Source organism: Capra hircus, chromosome 2 (genome assembly GCF_001704415.2).
Source record: "Capra hircus breed San Clemente chromosome 2, ASM170441v1, whole genome shotgun sequence".
In the NCBI taxonomy this organism is placed as follows: Eukaryota; Metazoa; Chordata; class Mammalia; order Artiodactyla; family Bovidae; genus Capra; species Capra hircus.
Window position 1 is genome coordinate 62,764,863 of NC_030809.1, and position 23,014 is coordinate 62,787,876.

Sequence of the window (23,014 nt, forward strand, 5' to 3'; positions counted from 1 at the left end):
TAGCACCAAAAAAGAAAATATATAGGAATAGATATTATGCAAATGAATTGCAGAAGTTATACTATAAAAACTACACATCGTTAAAAGTAATGAAGATTATTCAGATAAATGGAAAGATATTCCACATTCATGAATCAGAAGACTTAATATCAAGTGGCAAAACTCTCCAAACTGCTCTACAGAGCCAAAGCAATTCTCATCAAAACTACAACTGCCTTTTTTGCAGAAATGGACAGGCTGATAGCAAAATTTATATGGAAATTCAAGAAACTCCAAATACCAAAACAATCCAAAAAGAAAAATAAAGTTGAAGGACTTACATTGCTTGATTTTAAAAACTTAATACAAAACTGCAGTAATCAAAATGGTATAGTACTGGCACATATGTAAGAACACATATCAGTGGAATAGAATTTGCAGTTCAGAAATAAGCCCGTGTATTTATGGCCAATTGTTTTCTTTTTATTGAAGTATAGTTGATTTACAATGCTGTGCCAGTCTGTGTTATACAGCAGTGACTCAGTTATACACATATATACATTCTTCTCTTATATTAGGACCCTGTTGTTAATCCACTCTAAATGTAATAGTTTGCATCTACCAACCTCAAACTGCCAGTCCACCCCTCTCCCCTAAGCTCTTGGCAACCACAAGTCTCTTCTCTACAGCTATGCGTCTGTTTCAGTTTTATAAACAGGTTCATTTGTGCCACATGTACTTTTTGGCCATGCTGAGTCTTCGTTGCTGCGTGGGATTTTCTGTAGTCGTGGTGACTGGGGGCTACCCTCTAGCTACGGTGCATGGGCTTCTCACTGTGGTGGCTTCTCTTGTGGATCATGGGCTCTAGAGAGATTCATGGTCAGTGTTGCAGTGTGTGGGCTCAATAGCTGCAGTTCCCAGCCTTTGGAGCACAGACTTAATAGTTGTGCTTAGGCTTAGTTGCTCCGAGGCATATAGCATCTCCCCAGACCAAGGATTGAACTGATGTCTCCTGCATCGGCAAGCAGATTCTTCACTACTTAGCCACCAGTGACGCCCCATGCCATATTTTGGATTATACATATAAGTGATATCAGACGGTATTTCTCTTTCTGACTTCACTTAGGGTAATAATCTCTAGTTGCATCCACATTGCTACAAATGGCATAATTTCATTATTTTTAATGGCTGAATGGTATTCCATTATATATATATACACACACACACACACACACTACATTTTATCTATTTATCTGTCTATGGATACTGCACAATTGCACTCATCTCACACACTAGTAAAGTAATGCTTAAAATTCTCCAAGTCAGGCTTCAGCAATACGTGAACCGTGAGCTTCCAGATGTTCAAGCTGGCTTTACAAAAGGCAGAGGAACCAGAGATCAAATTGCCAACATCCACTGGATCATGGAAAAAGCAAGAGTTCCAGAAAAGCATCTATTTCTGCTTTATTGACTATGCCAAAGCCTTTGACTATGTGGATCACAATAAACTGTGGAAAACTCTGAAAGAGATGGGAATACTAGACCACCTGACCTGCCTCTTAAGAAACCTGTATGCAGGTCAGGAAGCAACAGTTAGAACTGGACATGGAACAACAGACTGGTCCCAAATAGGACAAGGAGTACATCAAGGCTGTATACTATCACCCTGCTTATTTAACTTCTATGCAGAGTACATCATGAGAAATGCTGGGCTGGAAGAAGCACAAGCTGGAATCAAGATTGCCGGGAGAAATATCAATAACCTCAGCTACGCAGATGACACCACCCTTATGGCAGAAAGTGAAGGAGAACTAAACAGCCTCTTGATGAAAGTGAAAGAGAAGAGTGAAAAAGTTGGCTTAAAGCTCAACATTCAGAAAACTAAGATCATGGCATCTGGTCCCATCACCTCATGGCAGATAGATGGGGAAACAGTGGAAACAGTGGCTGACTTTATTTTTTTGGGCTCCAAAATCACTGCAGATGGTGATTGCAGCCATGAAATTAAAAGATACTTACTCCTTGGAAGGAAAGTTATGACCAACCTAGACAGCATATTGAAAAGCAGAGACATTACTTTGCCAACAAAAGTCCATCTAGTCAAGGCTATGGTTTTTCCAGTGGTCATGTATGGATATGAGTGTTGGACTATAAAGGAAGCTGAGGACCAAAGAATTGATGCTTTTGAACTGTGGTATTGGAGAAGGCTCTTGAGAGTCCCTTGGACTGCAAGGAGATCCAACCAGTCCATCCTAAAGGAGATCAGTCCTGGGTGTTCATTGGAAGAACTGATGCTGAAGATGAAACTCCAATACTTTGGCCACCTGATGCGAACAGCTGACTCATTGGAAAAGATCTTGATGCTGGGAAAGATTGAAGGCAGGAGGAGAAGGGGACAACAGAGGGTGAGATCGTTGGATGGCATCATCTACTTGATGGATGTGAGTTTGGGTGGACTCTGGGCATTGGTGATGGACAGGGAGGCCTGGCGTGCTGCGGTTCATGGGGTCACAAAGAGTCGGACACAACTGAGCGACTGAACTAAACTGATGGATGTTTAGATTGTTCCCAGGTCTTGGCTATTGTGGACAGTGCTTCTACGGACATAGGGGTGCATGTATCTCTTTGAATTATAGTTTTCTTCAGGTATATTCTCAGGAGTGGGATTGTTGGATCATATGGTAGCACTTTTTTAGTTTTTTGAGGGATCTCAATACTGTTTTTCATAGTGTACCAACTTACATTCCCACCAACAGTGTAGAAGTTTCATTTTTCTCCATACCCTCTCCAACATTTGTTATTTGTATACTGTTTAATGGTGGTCATTCTGACCAGTGTGAGGTGGTACCTCACTGTAGCTTTGATTTGTATTTCTGTAACAGTTAGCAATACTGAGCATCTTTTCATGTGCATGTTGGCCATCTGTATGCCTTTTTTTCGAGAATTGTCTATTTAGGACTTCTGCTCATTTTATGATTGGGTTGTTTGTTATTGAGTTGTATGAGCTATTTGTATGTTTTGGAAACTAAGCCCTTGTCGGTCACATGGTTTGCAAATATTTTCTCTCATTCTGTAGGTTGACTTTTTGTTTTGTTTCTAGTTTCCTTTGCTGTGCAAAAGCTTTTAAGTTAGATAAAGTTCCATTTGCTTATTTTTGCTTTTATTTCTGTTGCCTTGGGATACTGACTTAAGAACATTGTTACGATTTATACCATGTCCAAATAAAATCTTGTAATAGAGTGTTCAGAATGCCATTATGTATAATAACCAAAAAGTGGTTTGAAACAACCTAATGTCTATCAGCTAATGAATGGATAAGCAAAATGTGGCATACATACATAACGGAATTTTGACAATAAAAAGGAATGAGATAATATGACATGTTACAATATAGATGAATTTTCAAAACATGCTAAGTAAAAGAAGCCAGTCATATATTGCACAATTCCATTTACATAAAATGTTCAGAATAGGCAAATCTATAGATAAAAAGTAGATTGGTGGTTGCCTACGACTGGGTAGTGACTGCCAATGAGTATAGGGATTTCGGGGGGTGGGTGATGATTATACATCTCTTTAAATGTACTGAAGACTATCGAACTGTGTACTTTAAGTGGATGAATTATATGTAATATGAATTATATGTCAATACACATGGTAGCAAGAAAAATTATGGGATAGTTAGGGAAATTTGAAGATTGACAGGGTAGTGATAATACCAGTTATTACAGTTGAACTGCATGGGTCCATTTATGCATGGATCTGAAGTTGGTTAAATCCATGGATATGGAACCCTGGATTTGGAGGGCCAACTGTGAGACTTAAGCATCTATGGATTTTATTATCTGCTGCAGGTTCTGGAACCAATCTCCTATGGACACTGAGGGATGTACTATACTGTTAATTTTTCAAGTGTGATAATGGCATTGAGGTTATGTTTATTAAAAAATTGTCTTTTTACAATACTAAAATATGTGTGGGTGTAAATAATTAGAAACAACTCTTTTGAGCCTACCTATCACTTTATCACCTGGTTTTTCTGCCCCCCACCTTAAACTCCTTCTCCAAATTACCTATTGACCCCCTATCCCCACTTTTGTCCCTACAATTGTCTTTTGAACCAGTTCCAAGCAGGCTTTCATCCTCAGCATTGCAGAGCTGTAGCCAACAGTCAATTACAGCTGTGAGTACAGAGATCCTTTTGTATTCTCAAGTTTTGCATTCACAGATTCAACCAACCAGGGATCAGAAATATTTTTTAAAAAAATCATAGAATGTTCTAGAAACAAAAACCTGATTTTTCCATGTTCTGGCAACTATTTACATAACATTTACATTGCATTAGGTAATATAAGTCATTCAGAGTGGTTTAAAGTATATGGGAGGATATGTACATAGGTTATATATAAATACTATGTTGTTATTAAAATAAGAGACTTGAGCATCCAGAAGGATCCTGGCACCAATTCCCTCTCCAAGGGTGACTTAACTGACTTGGTTGCTTTTCCTCCTATTTCAGTTGCTGCTTTCTATTTCCTTTCCTAGTTTCATGACCATCTTGATCCCTAAATGCTACAGTGCCCCAGGGCTCAGTTCTTAGGTAATTTTTTCAGATTTCTACTTATCTAGATGATCTCATGGCTCTAATGTTCTCTAAATGCTGGCATCTCCCACGACATGCCCAAAGCCTGCACCTTTTTTCGGAATTCCAGATTCATATGCCTAACTTTCTTCTTGATACTTCCATGTGTTAATTTGATATGCATCTCCAAAGTTGAATTTCTTGTCTCTTCTCATTCCCAACTTCAATAAGTTTCCCCATTTCAATAAATAGCAACTTCAAACTGCTCAGGCCAAAAACCTTGGGAATCACTCTGGACTCTCTCTCATTTGATGAACTGAGCCATCAAATCCATGTGCCTGAGTGTACACAGACACCTCGCCCCTCCACTACTTGTACTTTTCCCAAGTCACCTTGTCTCTCACTTGCAGTATTTTACTAGTCTCCCAAGTTGTCCCCCTCTTGCTCCCCTACAATCTATTCTCAAAATAGAAGCTAAAGTGAGTCTATAAAAACAGAAATCAATAAACAAGGTCCTGTTGTATAGCACAGGGAACTAATTCAATATCCTGTGATAAATCATAATGGTAAATATGAAAAAGAATGTATATATATGTACAACTGATTTACTTTGCTACACAGCAGAAAGTAACACAATTGTAAATCAACTGTACTTCAAGTAAATAAATAAAAAAATAGAAGTCAATTCATGTTTCTCCTCTGCTTAAAAGCCTGACAGTGGCTCCCCATCCTACTTAAAGCCAAAATTCTTACATTGCCCTTGAAATCCACAATTTGGACTGAAGCCCCTGAATGTCACAATTTGGCATTCTCTTACCTCTGACCTCATTTCCTACTTTCCCCTCGCACACACTGCTTCTGCCACTCAGGCCTTTCAGTTCTTAGAACATAGTAGGCGTCTGTCTCAGAAGGATTGCTGCACTGGCCTCTACCTGGAATGCCCTTCTCCCAGGGAAAGGACATTGCTTGCTCTCTCAAATGCTTCACACATTTGCTGTATACTTCTCAGTGCCCCTCCCCCTTGTGCTATTTAAACAGAAATTCCTTTCCCTATCCTCAGCACTTCTTAATTAATTTCCTGCTTCAGTTTTTCCATATTTATTCTACTGTACATATTTTATTTATTGCTACTCTGCTTTCTATCTCCTCTTCCCCAAAACAAAGATTTTTTCCAGTGGTTGGCGCACAATCAGTACAGAGTATTTTTGATGTGTTAATGCCGTTTATAATGCACTTACATTCTCTGACTCCTTGTTTAACTGACACTAGCTTCTTGGGAGCTTGGCCGTGTCCCTGAGGAAGGTGAAACTAATTGAACAGACTGGCCACTCAGACTGCTGTAAGAGCGCTCAAAGCACAGAGTGGGAATTCTACAGGTTCAGGTTTCAGTTGCAGCCTTGGTACCAATCAGCCATTAGGCGTTGGGCAAATCATTTTCTCTTTCTGGTCTTCTGTTTACTCATCTGCTAAATGGAGCTCATTGCTTCAAATGACCTTACAGGATTTTTGAGAAAGCAAAAGTTAAAGATGAAGTGTTGAGTAGGAAATGGTGTGTCTCATTATTTTTTCTATTATAGACAAAGATCTACTTACCTGGAATTTTTTAATTTTTAAGAGCAATGTGTAGGCCTGGACTAAAACTTGAGCGTTCTTTTAGGAAACTTGGAAGATGCAGGTTTGCTGTGTTAAGCTTTTTCACACATCAGTAATTTGAGAGTGGAAGCTCTTGCTGTTGGCCTATTCTTTCTCCTGTGAAACCTCCCTCTCACATGTAAACTATTGTTTTTAGCATTCTTGTCCAAAGAAGTGAAGTCACTGCCCATGGGTGCCCAGCTCCTGTAGAAGTTTGTTTTCTGATCACTTGTGTGTATGTATGGTTGGTGAGCTTCCCCTCAGCCCATCTGTATCCCAGAACGTTGGTTCCTCACTTGTAAAATGATGTTAATAACTGGCTGTTTATTTTATGGATTCAATGACATATCAATAATTTACATAAAGCAGTAGTACAATGCCTAGCATATATTAAAGCTTCCGAAATGCTTCCTATAAATGGAGACTGTATTGAGCTGCCACACTCAGGGTCACTTTCTAAAACAGTACTTCCACTATGTTATTACTGCTAGTTGAGGACCTAAAACAATGGAGATCTCTCTACCCGATTTCAAAATATTCCCTATCCTATTGAAAGCAGAGTTCAAAGAGATATTTGTACACTTTTGTTCACAGAAGCATTATTCACAGTAGCCAAAGGTATAAGTAACCCACGGGTTTATTTTGGGAATATATATATATATATCAAAAGCAAGGAAATTCTGGGATGTCTCTGACAGTCCAGTGGTTAAGACTCAGTGCTTCCACTGTAGGAGGTTCCATTCCTGGTTGGTTAAGATCCTGAATGCTGTGGGGTGTGGTCAAAAAAGAACCCCAAATAATTTATAGATTATTACAATGAATAATGTGGCAAAAAAGGCGAGGCAGGGAAATTCTGACACCTGCTTCAACATGAAAGCAGGATATTATGCTCCGTGAAATAGTGTAATAAGTCAGTCACAAAAGGAACATGATTCCAATTACATGAGGAACCTGAACAGTCAAATTTATAGAGAGAGTAAAAGAGTGGTTGCCAGAGGCTGGGGCAGGATAGGGACAGGGCTGTTTAAAGGGTAAAGAATTCCAGATTCCTACAGTTGAATTCTGAAGACGGTAGCACAGCAGTGTAAATGTACATAACTATACATTTAAAAATGAATGGTAAATTTTATGTCATGTGTATTTTATCACAGAAAAAATCAGACATCCCTGGTGAACTCCCTGATGTTCAAGCTGGTTTTAGAAAAGGCAGAGGAACCAGAGATCAAATTGCCAACATCCGCTGGATCATGGAAAAAGCAAGAGAGTTTCAGAAAAACATCTATTTCTGCTTTATTGACTATGCCAAAGCCTTTGACTATGTGGATCACAATAAACTGTGGAAAATTCTGAAAGAGATGGCAATACCAGACCACCTGACCTGCCTCTTGAGAAATCTGTATGCAGGTCAGGAAGCAACAGTTAGAACTGGACATGGAACAACAGACTGGTTCCGAATAGGACAAGGAATACGTCAAGGCTGTATATTGTCACCCTGCTTATTTAACTTCTATGCAGAGTACATCATGACAAACGCTGGACTGGAGGAAACACAAGCTGGAATCAAGATTGCTGGGAGAAATATCAATAAACTCAGATATGCAGATGACGCCACCCTTATGGCAGAAAGTAAAGAGGAACTCAAAAGCCTCTTGATGAAAGTGAGAGAGTGAAAAAGTTGGCTTAAAGCTCAACATTCAGAAAACTAAGATCATGGCATCTGGTCCCATCACTTCATGGGAAATAGATGGGGAAACAGTAGAAACAGTATCAGACTTTTATTTTTGGGGGCTCCAAAATCACTGCAGATGGTGACTGCAGCCATGACATTAAAAGACCCTTACTCCTTGGAAGAAAAGTTATGACCAACCTAGATAGTATATTCAAAAGCAGACACATTACTTTGCCGACTAAGGTCCGTCTAGTCAAGGCTGTGGTTTTTCCTGTGGTCATGTATGGATGTGAGAGTTGGACTGTGAAGAAAGCTGAGTGCCAAAGAATTGATGCTCTTGAACTTTGGTGTTGGAGAAGACTCTTGAGAGTCCCTTGGACTGCAAGCAGATCCAATCAGTCCATTCTGAAGGAGATCAGCCCTGGGATTTCTTTGAAAGGAATGATGCTAAAGCTGAAGCTCCAGTACTTTGGCCGCCTCATGCGAAGAGTTGACTCATTGGAAAAGACTCTGATGCTGGGAGGGATTGGGGGCAGGAGGAGAAGGGGACGACAGAGGATGAGATGGCTGGATGGCATCACGGACTCGATGGACGTGAGTCTGAGTGAACTCCGGGAGTTGGTGATGGACAGGGAGGCCTGGCGTGCTGTGATTCATGGGGTCGCAAAGAGTCGGACACGACAGAGCGACTGAACTGAACTGAACTGGCGGTCCAGTGGTTAAAACTATGAGCTTCAATGCAGGGGACACAGGTTTTACCCCGGTCAAGGAACTAAAATCCCACATGCCACGTGGTGGGGCCAGAAACATTTAAAAAATTGAACATTCTCCATCCTAGTTACCAACATTACTTTCCACTTGTCTGGTTTCCCACACCCCCCCCCACCCCCCCCCCCACCCCCCCGCCAATTCAGTTAGGCTGCTCTCTTCATTGCACTCAGTAAAACGTCCACTGCCTCCTGAGCCCTTGCCCCATGCTATCTTCTCTGGAAAGCTCTTTTATCACCACCCATTGGTTTTCAAAACGTCGCTTGTGCTTTCTCCAAAAGATGTCCTCCTTTCTAGATCTAAACAGGAGTCACCTCCTACTTGCCATCGCTACTCCTTCAGCCCCCAGTCCGCTCCCTTTCTTGCACTCCACAGAGGAGTCTACGTAAGTCTTGTTTTAACTGAGTCTCTCCAAGCACATCATCTAAGTCCTAGACCTTCACAGGTAAGATCTCACGGGTGTCCACACACCCCACTAGCAACAGCTCCGCACAGGAGAATCGAGACGGAGGGAAGCCAACTCATACTTTTGAATGGGTTCCCCGGAGCAGTGTGCAATCTCACGGAAGCTTTCAATGTCAAATTACAAATGAGGGTAGGCGCCCGACGCAGCAAAACTGTGTGCCCTTCGAGATCCTTAGAGGGGAGCCCTGTAATTTGCACAGCTTTTAAACCTCCGAGACACTCTCCCACACTTCTTCCAAGAGAAAGGCGAGAGAGGGGATGGAAGCCGCCTGTTCTGTGCAGGTACTCAAGGAAGAAAGTCTCCAGGGTCTCCGAGGCTTCCAGGAGAAGACGTCTCCAGGGCTGGCTCGGCTTCAAAGAGGGCAAAGAACCGTTAAAAAGTTGTGCTTCCGGCTCCAGCGCCCGCGCCTACCCGAAAAGTGAAGGGGGAGCCTCGGTACGGAGAGTCGCAAGGCACAATTTTCTTCGCCCTGGACACCCAGAGGGTGCGCCGAGCGCGTAACCCAGAAGTGAAAGGCCGATTCCCTCAGGTAGTAGACCTCCTCGCCCCCACCGGAGGAAGTTCTGGCTGGACGCCTTTCACCAAAGCTTTCCTGGTTCCTCCTGAGCTCTACGCTCCCTGCTTTCTGGAGCGCTACTGCCATGGTCGTTTAGATTCAATCCTCTCTGCCTAGCCTGAGTTTTGCCGCAACTCGCCCGGGGTCTAACTCCAGCCTGGCCGCCCTTTTCTTAAAGAACCTTTCCCTACGGGTCCCCATCAGGGCCAATTGACGTTCTCCGAGTAGGCAAGAGCTCTGGGGACTGGCCGGTCCCGAATCCCGTCGCAGCCAGGGCGGCGCCTGCGCTGGGCGTTACCATAGAGAAGCAGGCGCCTCTCTGCTCTCGGTTTACACACTCTATGGTCCAGCCGGGTCGTGGCGGTAAGGGGAAAAAAGGGAGACCTCATTGCGCAGGCGCTCTGGGCTTCTAAATTTTTTTTTTTTTTTTTTTTAATCCCCGCACCAAGCGCTTAACCTCATTGGGGTGGAGGAGAAGGCGGCGGCCGTCTGGTCCGCAGAGGCAACGGGAGCGAATAATACGGCCGTAAGTGCTCGGTTAGGGCGAGGGTGTGTAGACCCCAGGCCTCCCAGGCCCCTGCCCCCCTCGCGGTTGTGGGCACCGAGGCTGGGTGGGGGCTAGGTCCAGCGCTGTCATCCGCTCTTGGGTGCACTTTGGGGGGAGGGGGGCGGCCCTTAGGTGGGAGCTGGGCGGGGAACGGGAGCGGAGGACTGTTTATCCAGCCCGCAGATCGCTGATCCCACGCTGCTTTGCAGGGGGCTGGGGGTGGCTCTGGGGTCAGCCTGGCTTTGTGTGCCCCTCTCTCTTCTCTCCCGGACCCCACCCCGGGCCCCCTTCTCGACCCGGGTCTCGGGCCTGGTAGGAGAAGCCGCGTTTGAAAAGACCCGGGGCTTGCGAGGGGAGGGGGCGAGAGGGAGAAACCCCCCAACAACTACTACTGGGCGAGTGGTGGGTGTGGAGAAAGATCGGGAGGGAAGGGGTCCTGCCGGGCCAGACAAAGCCGAGCGCGGGCCGGGCGGGATGCGCAGGGTGCCGGAGGTCCCCGGGCCCGCAGCGAGCTGCTTCGGAGGCTGGGAAAGCGGACAAGTGCTGAGTTAAGCCTTGTGCAGCCTCCTCAACTTGCCTTTGTTGTTCTTCGGTATTGGCAGGGACGCTCTGACGGAGAGGAGTGTGTGATCTTGCACGTTAGCCTGGTTGGGTACAATGGAACTCATCGCATTTTGCTTTCTCGTTTTCCAAGCCCCTCGGATGAGTGTGGGGTTTTCCAGAGTCTCACTTATTACATAATTTTAAAACAACAACAACAACTTGTGTTTATTCCTAAAATTAAAAACAAAAATTAGGTGGAGCTTTGAAACATGTTTTATTGCATCTGGGTGAGTTTCTCTGTCGTGAGGTTCGTTCATTAATGTTGACCATTTGTAGAACCTGTGAGCTCTTTAAAGATGATACTTTCATTTGTAGATATGACATCCAGAGCTCTAGATTCTCTAGTCCTTTGGGAGGCAGTGATGCAGAAGAGTCAGAAGTGAGAAATAGTTGCTCGCTGCCGTGTGCCTTGCACCCTGTTTGAGTGCCAGAATCTGGCATAAATGATGGCTTTAGAAATTGTTGCTTTTACTACTGTTATTGTGACATTTACTGTCCTCTTGATCAGAGAAATCCTGGACAGTGGGCTCCTTTTGCTTGTCAAGGGAGTGGAGAATAGTAACATTGATGCAGAGACTATGTAGATAAGAAAAATAACATCACAGTGTCCCAGAGTTACTGGATATTACTTATCTTTTCCATTTGCTAAGAAAGATTTAAATTTTGGTGAGCTGTTTGCTTATCCATCTTCGTAAGATTGTGTAGTTGGATCTTTTTAAGCAACTGTTACTCAATGCTCAGTTTCTGAAATTCATAGCTTATCAGCTAACATGTAGATGTTTTAGGATTTTAAAGTTTTAATTTTTGTTGAGTTTTCAGCTGTAGTTTTGTATTCTCCCAACTAAGGTTAACCAAAGTCAGAAATCCTTTGAAGAGACCGTTGGTGGTGGAGTTGTCAAATAATTTATCTCCATGTTACAGTCTAAGTGGTAGTGAATAGGGAAAAAGCCTTTGCACCTTAAATTAGTGTTAGAACTGAAAACCTCAATCTCCTAGAGTGCCAAGATTTTGGCCACAGGCTCAGCTTTACCTGAAAGAGGTAGACATTTTTTTTGTGCTAATAGGAAGCACAAATCTGAAGCTTGGTTTTTTTATACTTGAGTAACTACTGCCATAGAATCTCTTTAAGTGTAGTTCAGATGATGGGAACTTGCTTTTTATAGAGCAAGATTTCAGATCCTTAAAATAGTTTGACAGGGATGTTGAGACATGAATGGCCAGAAGACCATTAAGTTTATTGTTCACATGTGTTATGTTTTGTTCACTGGTTTAGGGTTTAGATTTATTTCCCTTTAATCCTTTGTTAATTTTCTCCCCGCCCTTTTTTTAGATGGCTCAATCTCACAGTTTATAAGTTGGGTGAGACAGTTTTTTGTACCTGAGACATAAATTAATTTTTTCAGACTCCATTTATTCTTAACAATCTTCTTATAAAGTTGTAGCTTTTTAGATTGATGGATAATGCTTTTTATTTCATAGTACTATTGGTAAATGTTATAATCATTTAAGGGATGATAACATATTAGGCTCAGAGCTGAGTTTTGATAACAACTTTGATGATTGCAAGTGTGGTAGTCACATAGTGAAAAGAATAGACAGTAGCAGAAAATAATGTTTGAAAACAGAATCACTGATGATTCAGACATTGGTTTGTAAAATGTAATTTAAGAAAGTAAACTAACCTTTCTTTATTGAATGCAACCAGGTCAGCATCCATAAAGAGTGTGTGTGTTTGGTTAACTAACCTCTAAAGGCCTTTTCTTTTTAGCACCACAATTTCTTGAGTGTTAGCTGCGTCTTCACACTGCAGGGCTTTCTTCACCTCTTTGAGCTCAGACCAGTACTGCCAGGCTGAATGCTCCTGCTCCTCGGATTCTTAGGGCATCGCCACAGAATCCACTTTCCCACAGGCGTCTCTGAAGATGTAGCTCAGATGTGTTCAAATGGCAGCATATCTTCTGTAATACTTTTGTTGACTTTTCTCCTATTTCTTGCCTGGAAGTCTCCTCACTCCTTGTTGATTCCTGTTGTATCCATTGCCTTCCTCCTGGGAAGATTCCTCTGGTGATTTATTCTTCTCTAGGTCCTTGAGGGTCCTGGGAGTTTGTAGAAGACTTTGTAGTAGCCTCTGTGCTTGGACTACTGGCCTTGTGTAACCAGTGTCTGTAGAAAGTGTGAAGAAATAAACCAGTGTATCTTAACTTAGAATAAAAGGATTGGAGCCTTGGAAGAGCTCTTAGAGGCCCCATAGTCCAACATCCTGCCTTTCCTCTACTGTATTCTGGTCTTGAGCCTCAAACTGCAGCCTGCTTTCCTGTCACTGGACGGGTCTTGACTGCTGGAAAGATATTCTTGACTGTCTCCACTCTGCCCCTCCCCTTTGCCTGTTGATCTTAGAACTCTCTGAAGTAACATGAATCAAATGTGTTTCTTTTCCATGAAATAGTCTTTCATTTCCCAGGACAGTCATCAAGCCTTTTCTAGATTTATTGATTAATTTATTAAACTCTTTCTTTAGTTCCCTGGTGGCTCAGCTGGTCAAGAATCCGCCTGCCATGTGGTAGACCTGGGTTTGATCCCTGGGTTGGGAATATACCGAGGAGAAGGGAACAGCTACCCACTCCAGTATTCTGGCCTGGAGAATTCCATGGACTCTATAGTCCATGGGTCGCAAAGAGTTGGACACAACTGAGTGACTTTCACTTTCAGGAACCACAAGGATATTGCTGAAAAGACATACATGGGTCTCATGGTTCAAGGGCTCACTCACAGTGTAATGGAGGAAACAGATAAAATGTTACAAATTCCGTCCCTGTGATGCTGAAGTATGTAAACAGCCCTAGGCCCTTTGTCCCTGTGTGGTTTAAGCTGATATCACCTAAACTAGATATCACTGTGCTCTCTTTAGACAACACTTGTTTGTTATGGTCCTTTAAATGTAATATATGAAATAAAGCAGAATTTGATATGACCTGACCAGAATATATAGTTACTGTCTTAGGTTAGGAAACTGTATCAAGGATTTTCAGACATGTGAGCTTTCTGGTTCTGCCACTTCCTAGCCCTGTGGCTTTGGGCCATGGGCCAGTTAGATCATCTCTTTGTATTTTAATAATTTCATCTACAAAAGGAGGGTGAAGGGCAGGCAGTGTTAATAGCAGCATCTTCTTATAGGGCTGTGTGAGGATGAAGTGAGATAATATATGTAAGATGCTGAGAATAGTGACTGGAGTATACTGAGTAAGTATATGGACTTTCTGTCATGTATTCATGGTAAGAGTTAATGTAATAATAATAGCAGTAACTGGGACTTCCCTGGAGTCCAATGGTTAAGACTCTGAGCTCCCAGTGCAGGGATAATGGGTTCGATCCCTGGTCAGGGAACTAACATCCTGCATGCCACAAGATGCGGCCAAAAAAGAAAAAAAGCAGTAATCACATTGCCAGAATCACTTGGAGAGGGTCTTAAAATACAAACGGCCTGGTCTTATTTATTGCTAGCCACTCAGAAATTTTGGTCAGTTAAGTCTTTGTCGGGCCTGGGCAGCCATAGTTTTTTAACAGTCGTAAGGTAAATCTGGAAAAGCCAGTTTGAAAGTCCTGCATTCTATGTTAATTTTGTCAGTGATTGCATTTGCTTTTACAAATTAAAAAAATTACCAGGTAACAGTCATAGATTCTCCTGAAAGATTTGAACATGGAAGTAAAGGGGAAGGTTTGGCCCAGATCCTGTTGAGCCCCATGGGAGGCGATACATCCTCTTATTACCAGTTTGGAGTATGTCTCCTAAACATGGTTACCCTTGTTTGTAGGAACATCTTCATAATCCTAACAGCCAGACTGGAGGGAACAAACCCTGGATTTTCAAAACACTTTTACGTTCTTAATCTTCTTTGTTCCCTTCAAAAATCCCGGCAGCGGAAATACCACAATTATCCTGTCAATTTACAAATGAGAACCCAAGACCTCGGAGTTAAATCCCAGTACCCGGTGGAACGAGGATGAGAACTGGGCCTTCTGTTTCTCAGCCTGATGTTCTTTTTGTGTAAATTGTCTCTTAGCGACGTAACTTTACACCTTATGTTGAAGTTGTGGTTCTGAAGTCGCCTGATCGTTTTTGCCATGTGAAATCCGGCAGACCAGGTTTCCTCTCTCCTTCAGTGTGTTTATACTTCCTTTTTAAAAAATGTAAATTTAAAGTTTAATAGTTAATGAATATGTTAAGATTTATCTTTTTGTGAAAGGAAATTTAGAACTGGCCTGCGCCCATCTTGCTACCGTGGTATGATTGGGTGCGTTTATCTTCATTCAGCATGTCGTCAGCATGACTGAGGTCAGTGAATCTGCCTTCTACCTCTAGAACGGTTGCCCAGTTAACTTTCTAAGCAGAATGAGTTAAACTTATTTGTAATCCTATTACAGTAATATGGCAATAATGCAGAAAGTTGAGAGACCAGTTAGGGGAAAACCTATATCAAGCCATCCTAACACAGGGTTTTTTCTTCTTTTTTTTTTTTTTGTAATCCAAACATGTTTTTTGTATTTATTGAAGTAAAATTGACATGTAACAATATGTTGGTTTCCAAGTGTGTAGCATAGTGATTCAGGATTTTTGTATATTGTGAAGTGATCACAATAAGTCAAGATCCATCACCTTACAGAATTTTTTTTCCTTGGATGAGAACTTTTAAAATGTAATCTATTAGAAACTTTCAAATGTACAGTACAGTATTGTTAAACTGTGGTCATCATGCCATTATAACTAGAAGTTTGTACCTGTTGATACCTTTCACTCATTTATCCCCCTGCCCCGCTCCCCACTTCCAGGTTTTTTCATAGTGTCCTGTCCATATGCCCCTGTTTTGTAGTAAGTCTTTTTAGGTCTTCTGTGTTTTATGAATGAAAGTGACAGTGAAGTCTCTCAGTCGTGTCCAACTCTTTGCGACCCCATGGACTGCAGCCCCCCAGGTTCCTCTGTCCGTGAGATTGTCCAGGCAAGAGCACTGGAGTGGGTGCCATTTCCGTCTCCAGTGTAATGACCTAGTGCGCATCACTTTGATTTTTAATAGCTTTGTCATATTTGATTTGATAATGGTGGAGTTTGGTAAACTGGGATCCTTATTTTTTGGCTGTGCCTCGCAACTTGTGGGGTCTTAGTTCCCTGACCAGAGATTGAACCTGGGCCCTTGGCAGTGAGAGTGGACTCCCCACCACTGTACTGCCAGGAAATTCCTGGTAAACCAGGATCCTTGATATGCAGGTATATATATATATTTTATAAATACTTTATGTTACAACAGTGGCTGTTTTTGCCATGTAGTGTGCTTTTTTGTGTTGTTTTCTTTGGATCAGTTCCAAGAAGTGAGAATACTGGGTGACTTTTGATACATATTGCCTGAATGCTGACCAACAGCTTGTATCAGTTAATAATTGCCCCAGCAATTTAAGAGTGCTTGACAAAAATTTTACCAAGTTTTGGTAATAAAATTTACTTTTTTTGTTTCCTGTGAGAAGTATAGAACATATAGGTTGAATTGGATATTACCTGCAGGCGATCTCTTTCACTTCCATGGGTTCCACGTCCTGTGTTGCCAAAGCTAGTGTGTTTTTCGATAGGCATGGAGGAAGACACAGCTCTTGCTTTGTGAGGCAGACTGGTCTGTTTGTCAACGTCAGAATGTAGTCTTAGGACATCTCTGTACCTTCCCTTCAAGTGTTTCTTTCGACAGTTGTGCTCAACGGCCTTTCTTGAAATACCTAGTGACTGGAATGTTTGGTATCAGGAGTGAGACATCTGTGTCTTTAACAGATTTCTCAAGTGATGCTGAGGCTTCCAGAGCCTGAGAGCTGCCTCAGGACGACCTTCTAACCGACTTTCTGCTCAGTTCCTCCACAGAGCACGTCTCTCCTGTGGGTTGAGGCAGGGCTTCAATGTGAACAGAGGCTTGTTGTCTAGAGAGGACTGAATTGTCTGGCAGCTTCCTTCCTAATGTAGAGTAGCTGGGTTCATTCTGCAAACAATAAGCCAGTCTTTCCAAGAGTCGTTGAACTGCATAGAAACAGCTCCTTCTCTGAAATCGGTGTTTTATTTAAGTTCTGAAAGTCATAGACTTCTCCAGGCCCGAGCCGTGCCCTGCCAAACCTTTGGTTGGCTCAAGGGTGGCAGACAGACCTCTTGTCCCAGTGGTAAGAGCTATCATGGACTGGATACCCAGTGTGAGCCAGGAACTAGGCTGGGTGCCGTGGGTGCTCTTTGGGCAGGTCTTACGGCAGCATTTAAAGGTAGATGCAATTTTCATTTTATAATGAGAGGAAGTTGAGCCTTAGTTAGAGCACTTGAGTATTTGTCCATGGTCATGCAGCTGCAAAGTAGCAGAGTTTGGCTCTTGGATTCTTCAGTTTCCTTTCCACTTATCTCTGTTTTTTCCAGCACAGGTTATTTTTCCTGCAGGAAAGGTCAGTGGGCAGTCTTGGGGGAAAGTCCGGCAGCATCTGGAGAGGCCTCTTCTCTGATTAGGAAGGATGTAGGGATGCAGTCTTCTCATGAGGGTTTCCATGAGGGCTGGTTGGATCTGGGAACCTACAGTCCCTTTTGGACTTGAGTCCTTGATTTGAGATCCACCCTTAGACAGGCCAGACTCCTTAAGACTTTATATATAAACTCTTTTTTTCTTTTTACTTTGGCAAAATATGCTATTGGAACCGTTTTAAAGTATACAGGTGAGTGGCATTAATAACATTCACTTTGGGCAGCAGTCATCACAGTCTATTTCCAAATCTTTTCCGTCACCCCAAAGAGAAACTCTGTAAGCAGTAAATCCTCATTCTTCCTACTTTCTCAGGCCATGGTCTCTATGAATTTGCCTATTCTGGCTATTTCATTGAAGTGGAATAATTATATGTCCTTTTGTGACTAGTTTATTTCAGTTAACGTAATATTTTCAAGGTTCGTTTGTATTGTAACCTGTGTCAGAATGTTATTCCTTCTTAATCGGTAATAATATTCAATTGTATGGACGATCCCTTCACCTGCTGTTGCAAGTTGGGTTGTTTCCACTTTCTGACTATTGTGACTGTAATGTATGTTGGTTCACAAATTTGTTTGAATCTCTGTTTTCAATCCTTCTGAGTGTATACCTCGGAGTAGAATTACTGGATCATGTGATAATTCTATGTTTAGCTTTTTGAGGAATTGCCTAATTTTCCACAGTGGCTGTACCTTTTTACATTTCCAGCAGTTTTGTACAAGGGTTTCAATTTTTCCATGTCCTTGTCAACACTTGTTTTTTTAAAAATTATAGCTATCTTAGTAGGTGTGAAGTAGTACTCATCGTGGTTTTGATTTTTATTTCCCTACTGACTAAGGTGTTGAGCATCTTTTCTTGTGCTTATTGACACTTAGTATATTTTCTTTGGAGAAATATACATGCAAATCCTTTGCCCATTTAAAAAAAATTGAAGTATAGTTAATTTATAATGTGTTTCTGGTATATAACAAAGTGTGTCAGTTATACATATGTATAATATTTTCATATTTTTTCCATTATAGCTTACTATAAGATATTTGAAGATAGTTCCCTGTGCTATACAGTCAGACCTTGCTGTTCTTTGTCCGTTTTTATTTATTTATTTATTTATTTATTTATTTTTGGCGGCACTGAGTCTTCATTGCTGCACGCGGGCTTTCTCCATTGTGGTGAGAGGAGGGTCCTCTCTAGTTGTGGTGTGCAGGCTTCTCATTGCAGTGGCTTCTCTTGTTGTAGAGCATGGGGCTCTAAGGCGCACAGGCTTCCATAGTTGTGGTGCGGGCCTTTGCTCATTTTTAAACTGGACTCTGAGAATGCCTTGGACAGAAGAGCCTGGTGGGCTACATTCCATCGAGTTGCAAAGTCAGACATGACTGCAGCAATTGAGCACATGTGTGTCTTTTTGGTTTAGAGTTGTAGGAAGTCTTATTGGAGGCAGGAGGAAAAGGGCACGACAGAGGATGAGATGGCTGGATGGCATCACCAACTCGATGCACATGAGTCTGAGTGAACTCCAGGAGTTGGTGATGGACAGGGAGGCCTGGTGTGCTGCGACGCATGGGGGTCACAAAGAGTCGGACACGACTGAGCGACTGAACTGAACTGAACAGAAATATTCTGAACGTTAAGCTCTTACCAGATATATGATTTGCAGATGTTTTCTCCCACTCATTCTGTAGGTTGTCTTTTCACTTTCTTGATAGTGTCCTTAGTGATTTTGATGAAATCCAATTAGTCAATTGTTTCATGGATCTATTGCCAAATCTAAGGTCATGGAGATTTGTTCTTATGTTTTCTTCTTAGAGTTTTATAGATCCAGCTCTTCATTCATCTTCGTGACCTGTTTCGAGTTAGTTTGTGTAACCTCTGTGAGGTACAGGTCTAACTTTGTTGTTTTGTACGTGGCTGTCCAGTTGTCCCAGCACCAGTCTTGCCAGGTGGCGCTGGTGGTAAAGAACCGCCTGCCAATGCAGGAGACACAAAGGATACAGGTTTGATCGGGGGTCGGGAAGATCCCCTAGCATAGGAAATGGCAGCCCACTCCAGTTGTCTTGCCTAGAGAATCCCATGGACAGAGGAGCCTGGTGGGCTTCAGTCCATGGGGTTGCAAAGAGACAGACAGGCAGACTGAAGGGAGTTAGCCCAGCACAGTGAAAACTGTACTTATCCTGTTATCACTTGGCATGTATGTTGTGCTTTGGGTTTTGACCTCACCCACCTCAATTTCAGCACCCTCCTGCCCCTCCCTGTTTTCTTCCCTTGTGACAGGATTCATGGATGTTGTTTATTATAGCTTTGCTGCCTGACACATAAGATACACTTAGTAAATGTGAGTTCCCTTTCTTTAGATTTTGTCTAGTCTTGTGTTCCAATGTAGATTATAAGGACCTTCAGAGTAGACTGTATATTTCTTTGTTTTTCAATTTCTAACCTTCTTTTCTCCCCTATTCACTCTAATGCCCAGTCCAGTACTGTGTAAGGGATTTGCTTAAGTTTTATTGACTGAATTGTGAAGCTAAACTTAGATCTTTGCAAATCTGTTTGGGTAATTGCAGAAAATTAATCTTTTCTTTGGCTGTACTTTGCAACTTGTGGGGTTTTTTTGTTTGTTTGTTTTTGTTTTGTTTTTCTGGCTTTACCTTGAGGGATCTTAGTTCCCTGAACAGGGATTGAACTCTGGCTCTTGGCAGTGAAAGTGCCAAGTCTTAATCACTGGACTGCCATGGAATTTCCAGAAAATTATTCTTAAAAGATTAGTGATCAGTATGTTATAAAGTTCTTTAAGATTTAAAATTCAGGTCCTTTTAAGTCATCTTCCCAAATGTGGGGATTGATACCTTTCAAATGCCATAGGAATTTGTTTTATATGTGACATTTGATACACAGATAACCTCAGGCTGCACAGTGTGGGGTTCATTTCATGGATGATTGAAACATTTTTAACTTGTTATTTATGATTATGATGAGTTTTAAATTGGGAATTTTACTCACTTTAGATGTGATTTTTGTATATCTAGATCTTGCCTTTTCATTTTTGACAGATGCTCTTAATTTCAAAAATTATTTTAAATTTGTGTGATGAGTGTATATCACTTTCTAACATGAAAATTAAGTATCATTATAAAATTCTTCTTTTGCCTAGAAATCCCAAAAGTTAACTGGTGGAAAAGTATCTGATCTTTCTCTCTGAGTCTGTATTATCAGATTTCCCTCCCTCACACTCTTTAGTGTTCCGAAAAGTCTAATGTTACTTGTCCTAAGTGATCAGACCTCCTTTGGGAGTCCATTTTATAATCTGCCATCCAGATACCCAGGAGGGGAAGGCTCATTTCAAAGGTTGGCCTTCGTTGTTTTGTTTTCTGGTAGGTTTTGACTCCTAAGTAGGTATTTCTTAGCATCTTGTTATATAAACACTTTTATCATGAGATTCTGGTTATTCATCCAGTACTTATTTTAGCAGATCCTTATTATTAACAGTGAAAACAAAGAAAGGAATTATTTTATTCTTGTATTTTCTAGTTCTGAACGATGTAACAACATCAGAGAGGCCAGAGCAAACCCAGTACTTGAGATGCTTTCAAGCTAATTGTCAACCAACAGAGTGATTCAGCTAGAGCTTGACCTCCGTTAGTAGGAATAATGGCTTATGCCAGGGAGAGTGGGAAGGAGAGATGCTGACTGTTTTCTTTTGCTACCTTGGGCCTTATTTATGGAGATTTGGGGCCTGGTGTGTATCTTAATCTAAAGCTATATGTTTGTCTAAAAAGTCTGATTTATGAAGTATTTTTATTATTTAATAGATCCCTGTCCAGACATGGGATCCCATTCAGAGGAGGGTGGCCCTTTATAAAAAGAAATGTGCTCGTGCCCCGCTATTCCCTTTGGAGTTGATGTTGGCTGATGAGGGTGGTATTTTAGCCTGTTGCTGATTGAACTCACCTAATGGTGGTGAATGCCAGTGGCCTGTGAGTGCATTTATAAAGTGAACATGATGGAAAAATCTTTTTATCCTCTCATTCATTTCAGAATTTGGAGTTGATTTCTGAAATTGCCGAAGAAGCATTTGTTTAGACAGGATAACAGTGTTTAGCTGAATTGTATAGTGATTATTTTGTGGAATCGTGGAAGAGTGAGTAAGCCCTGGAAGAGGAGACACATCTTGTGGTCATTTGCTTGCTAGATCTTTTTTGGGGTGGCATGGGTGACCGAAGGGGAAGCAGAAAGTGTGTACATAGATGTTCATGAGAACGGGCCTGAAACACAGAGAGCCCTTAATGAGAACTGCTGCTGTGTCGCTTCAGTTGTGTCTGACTCTGTGCGACCCCATAGATGGCAGCCCGCTAGGCTCCCCCGTCCCTGGGATTCTCCAGGCAAGAATACTGGAGTGGGTTGCCATCTCCTTCTCCAATGCATGAGAGTGAAAAGTAAAAGTGAAGTCACTCAGTCATGTCGGACTCTTAGCGACCCCATGGACTGCAGCTTATCAGGCTCCTCCATCCATGGGATTTTCCAGGCAAGGGTACTGGAGTGGGTTGCCATCTAGGGTATATCTGGGTAATTAGTAGAGAATGGACTGTGTACCCTGATCAGAATCCTCAGTAAACTTCACTGTTTGTGCCTGAGGACAGAAAATGGGGCTGACAGCCCTGTTCCCAAAGAGCACCACTCCAAGCTGCTAAGTCACTTCAGTTGTGTCCGACTCTGTGCGACTCCGGAGACGGCAGCTTACCAGGCTCCCCTGTCCCTGGGATTCTCCAGGCCAGAACACTGGAGTGGGTTGCCATTTCCTTCTCCAATGCATGAAAGTGAAAGTGAAAGTGAAGTCGCTCAGTTGTCCGACTCTTCGTGACCCCACGGACTGTAGCCTACCAGGCTCCTCCACCCATGGGATTTACCAAGCAAGAGTACTGGAGTGGGGTGCCATTGCCTTCTCCTCCACTCCAAGGAAGGGGGCCAATTGAAGAGATGGTTAGAGTGCCCTGTTGGGTATGTTGAAGCCATATGGGAGACTGAAGAAGGAAGGGCTGCTCATCTGGAAGTGGGGGAAGGATGTGTCCCTTCCTGTTTTCATCTGAAGAATCTGAGGCCCTGAACAGGTCCACACTCCCTGGCTGGGTGCTCTGGGGCCTGTCTGTTGCCTTCCATTTATGAGAGAGCTGTGTCAGCTGCAGACCGAGCTTGTGACAACGGACAGGGAGCCACGTTAACCCCCTGGTCTCGTGTGAAGTGGCCAGGGAAGCAGCCTTGCCGAGGGAAGCCTGACGCTAACCACTTACCGATAACCAAGCCTCCATGCAGTCCAGATTCCCCTATTTTCAGGTCTTTACTTGGACCACCATCTAATCTTTCAGTTCTAGACTTTTGAGGGTGGGGATTAGACATTGTGCTTTTGGAAAGCTGGTTGCTATTGAGATGGCTTCTGGATAGTTAAGGCATTATTAAAATTATATAAGTTTTACTGTAGTCGCAAGCTTATTACATGAATTATTGGTTGTAAAATTTTTTTAAAGCATACCTCCAAGGTATTCTTGTGGGCCTTATGAGCAAGTTTAAATCTTGTATATGAAAATTCCATTCATTTGTTTAAATTACCTAGAAAGAAGAGAGAACTTCTAGTTAAATGCATTAAATTTTTAAAATGATAAAATATTTATTTTTTTCAATAGATAATACATACACATAATT

General features: G+C 42.2%; 1 protein-coding gene across 1 annotated transcript in view; it reads left to right on the plus strand.

Annotated features, from left to right (window-relative positions):
• Positions 10,068-23,014, plus strand: part of CLASP1 (cytoplasmic linker associated protein 1) — a 276,810-nt gene continuing 263,863 nt past the window's right edge. The window contains 1 exon segment of the mRNA XM_018061634.1: positions 10,068-10,178. The gene's annotated coding sequence lies outside the window, so the exon portion shown is untranslated.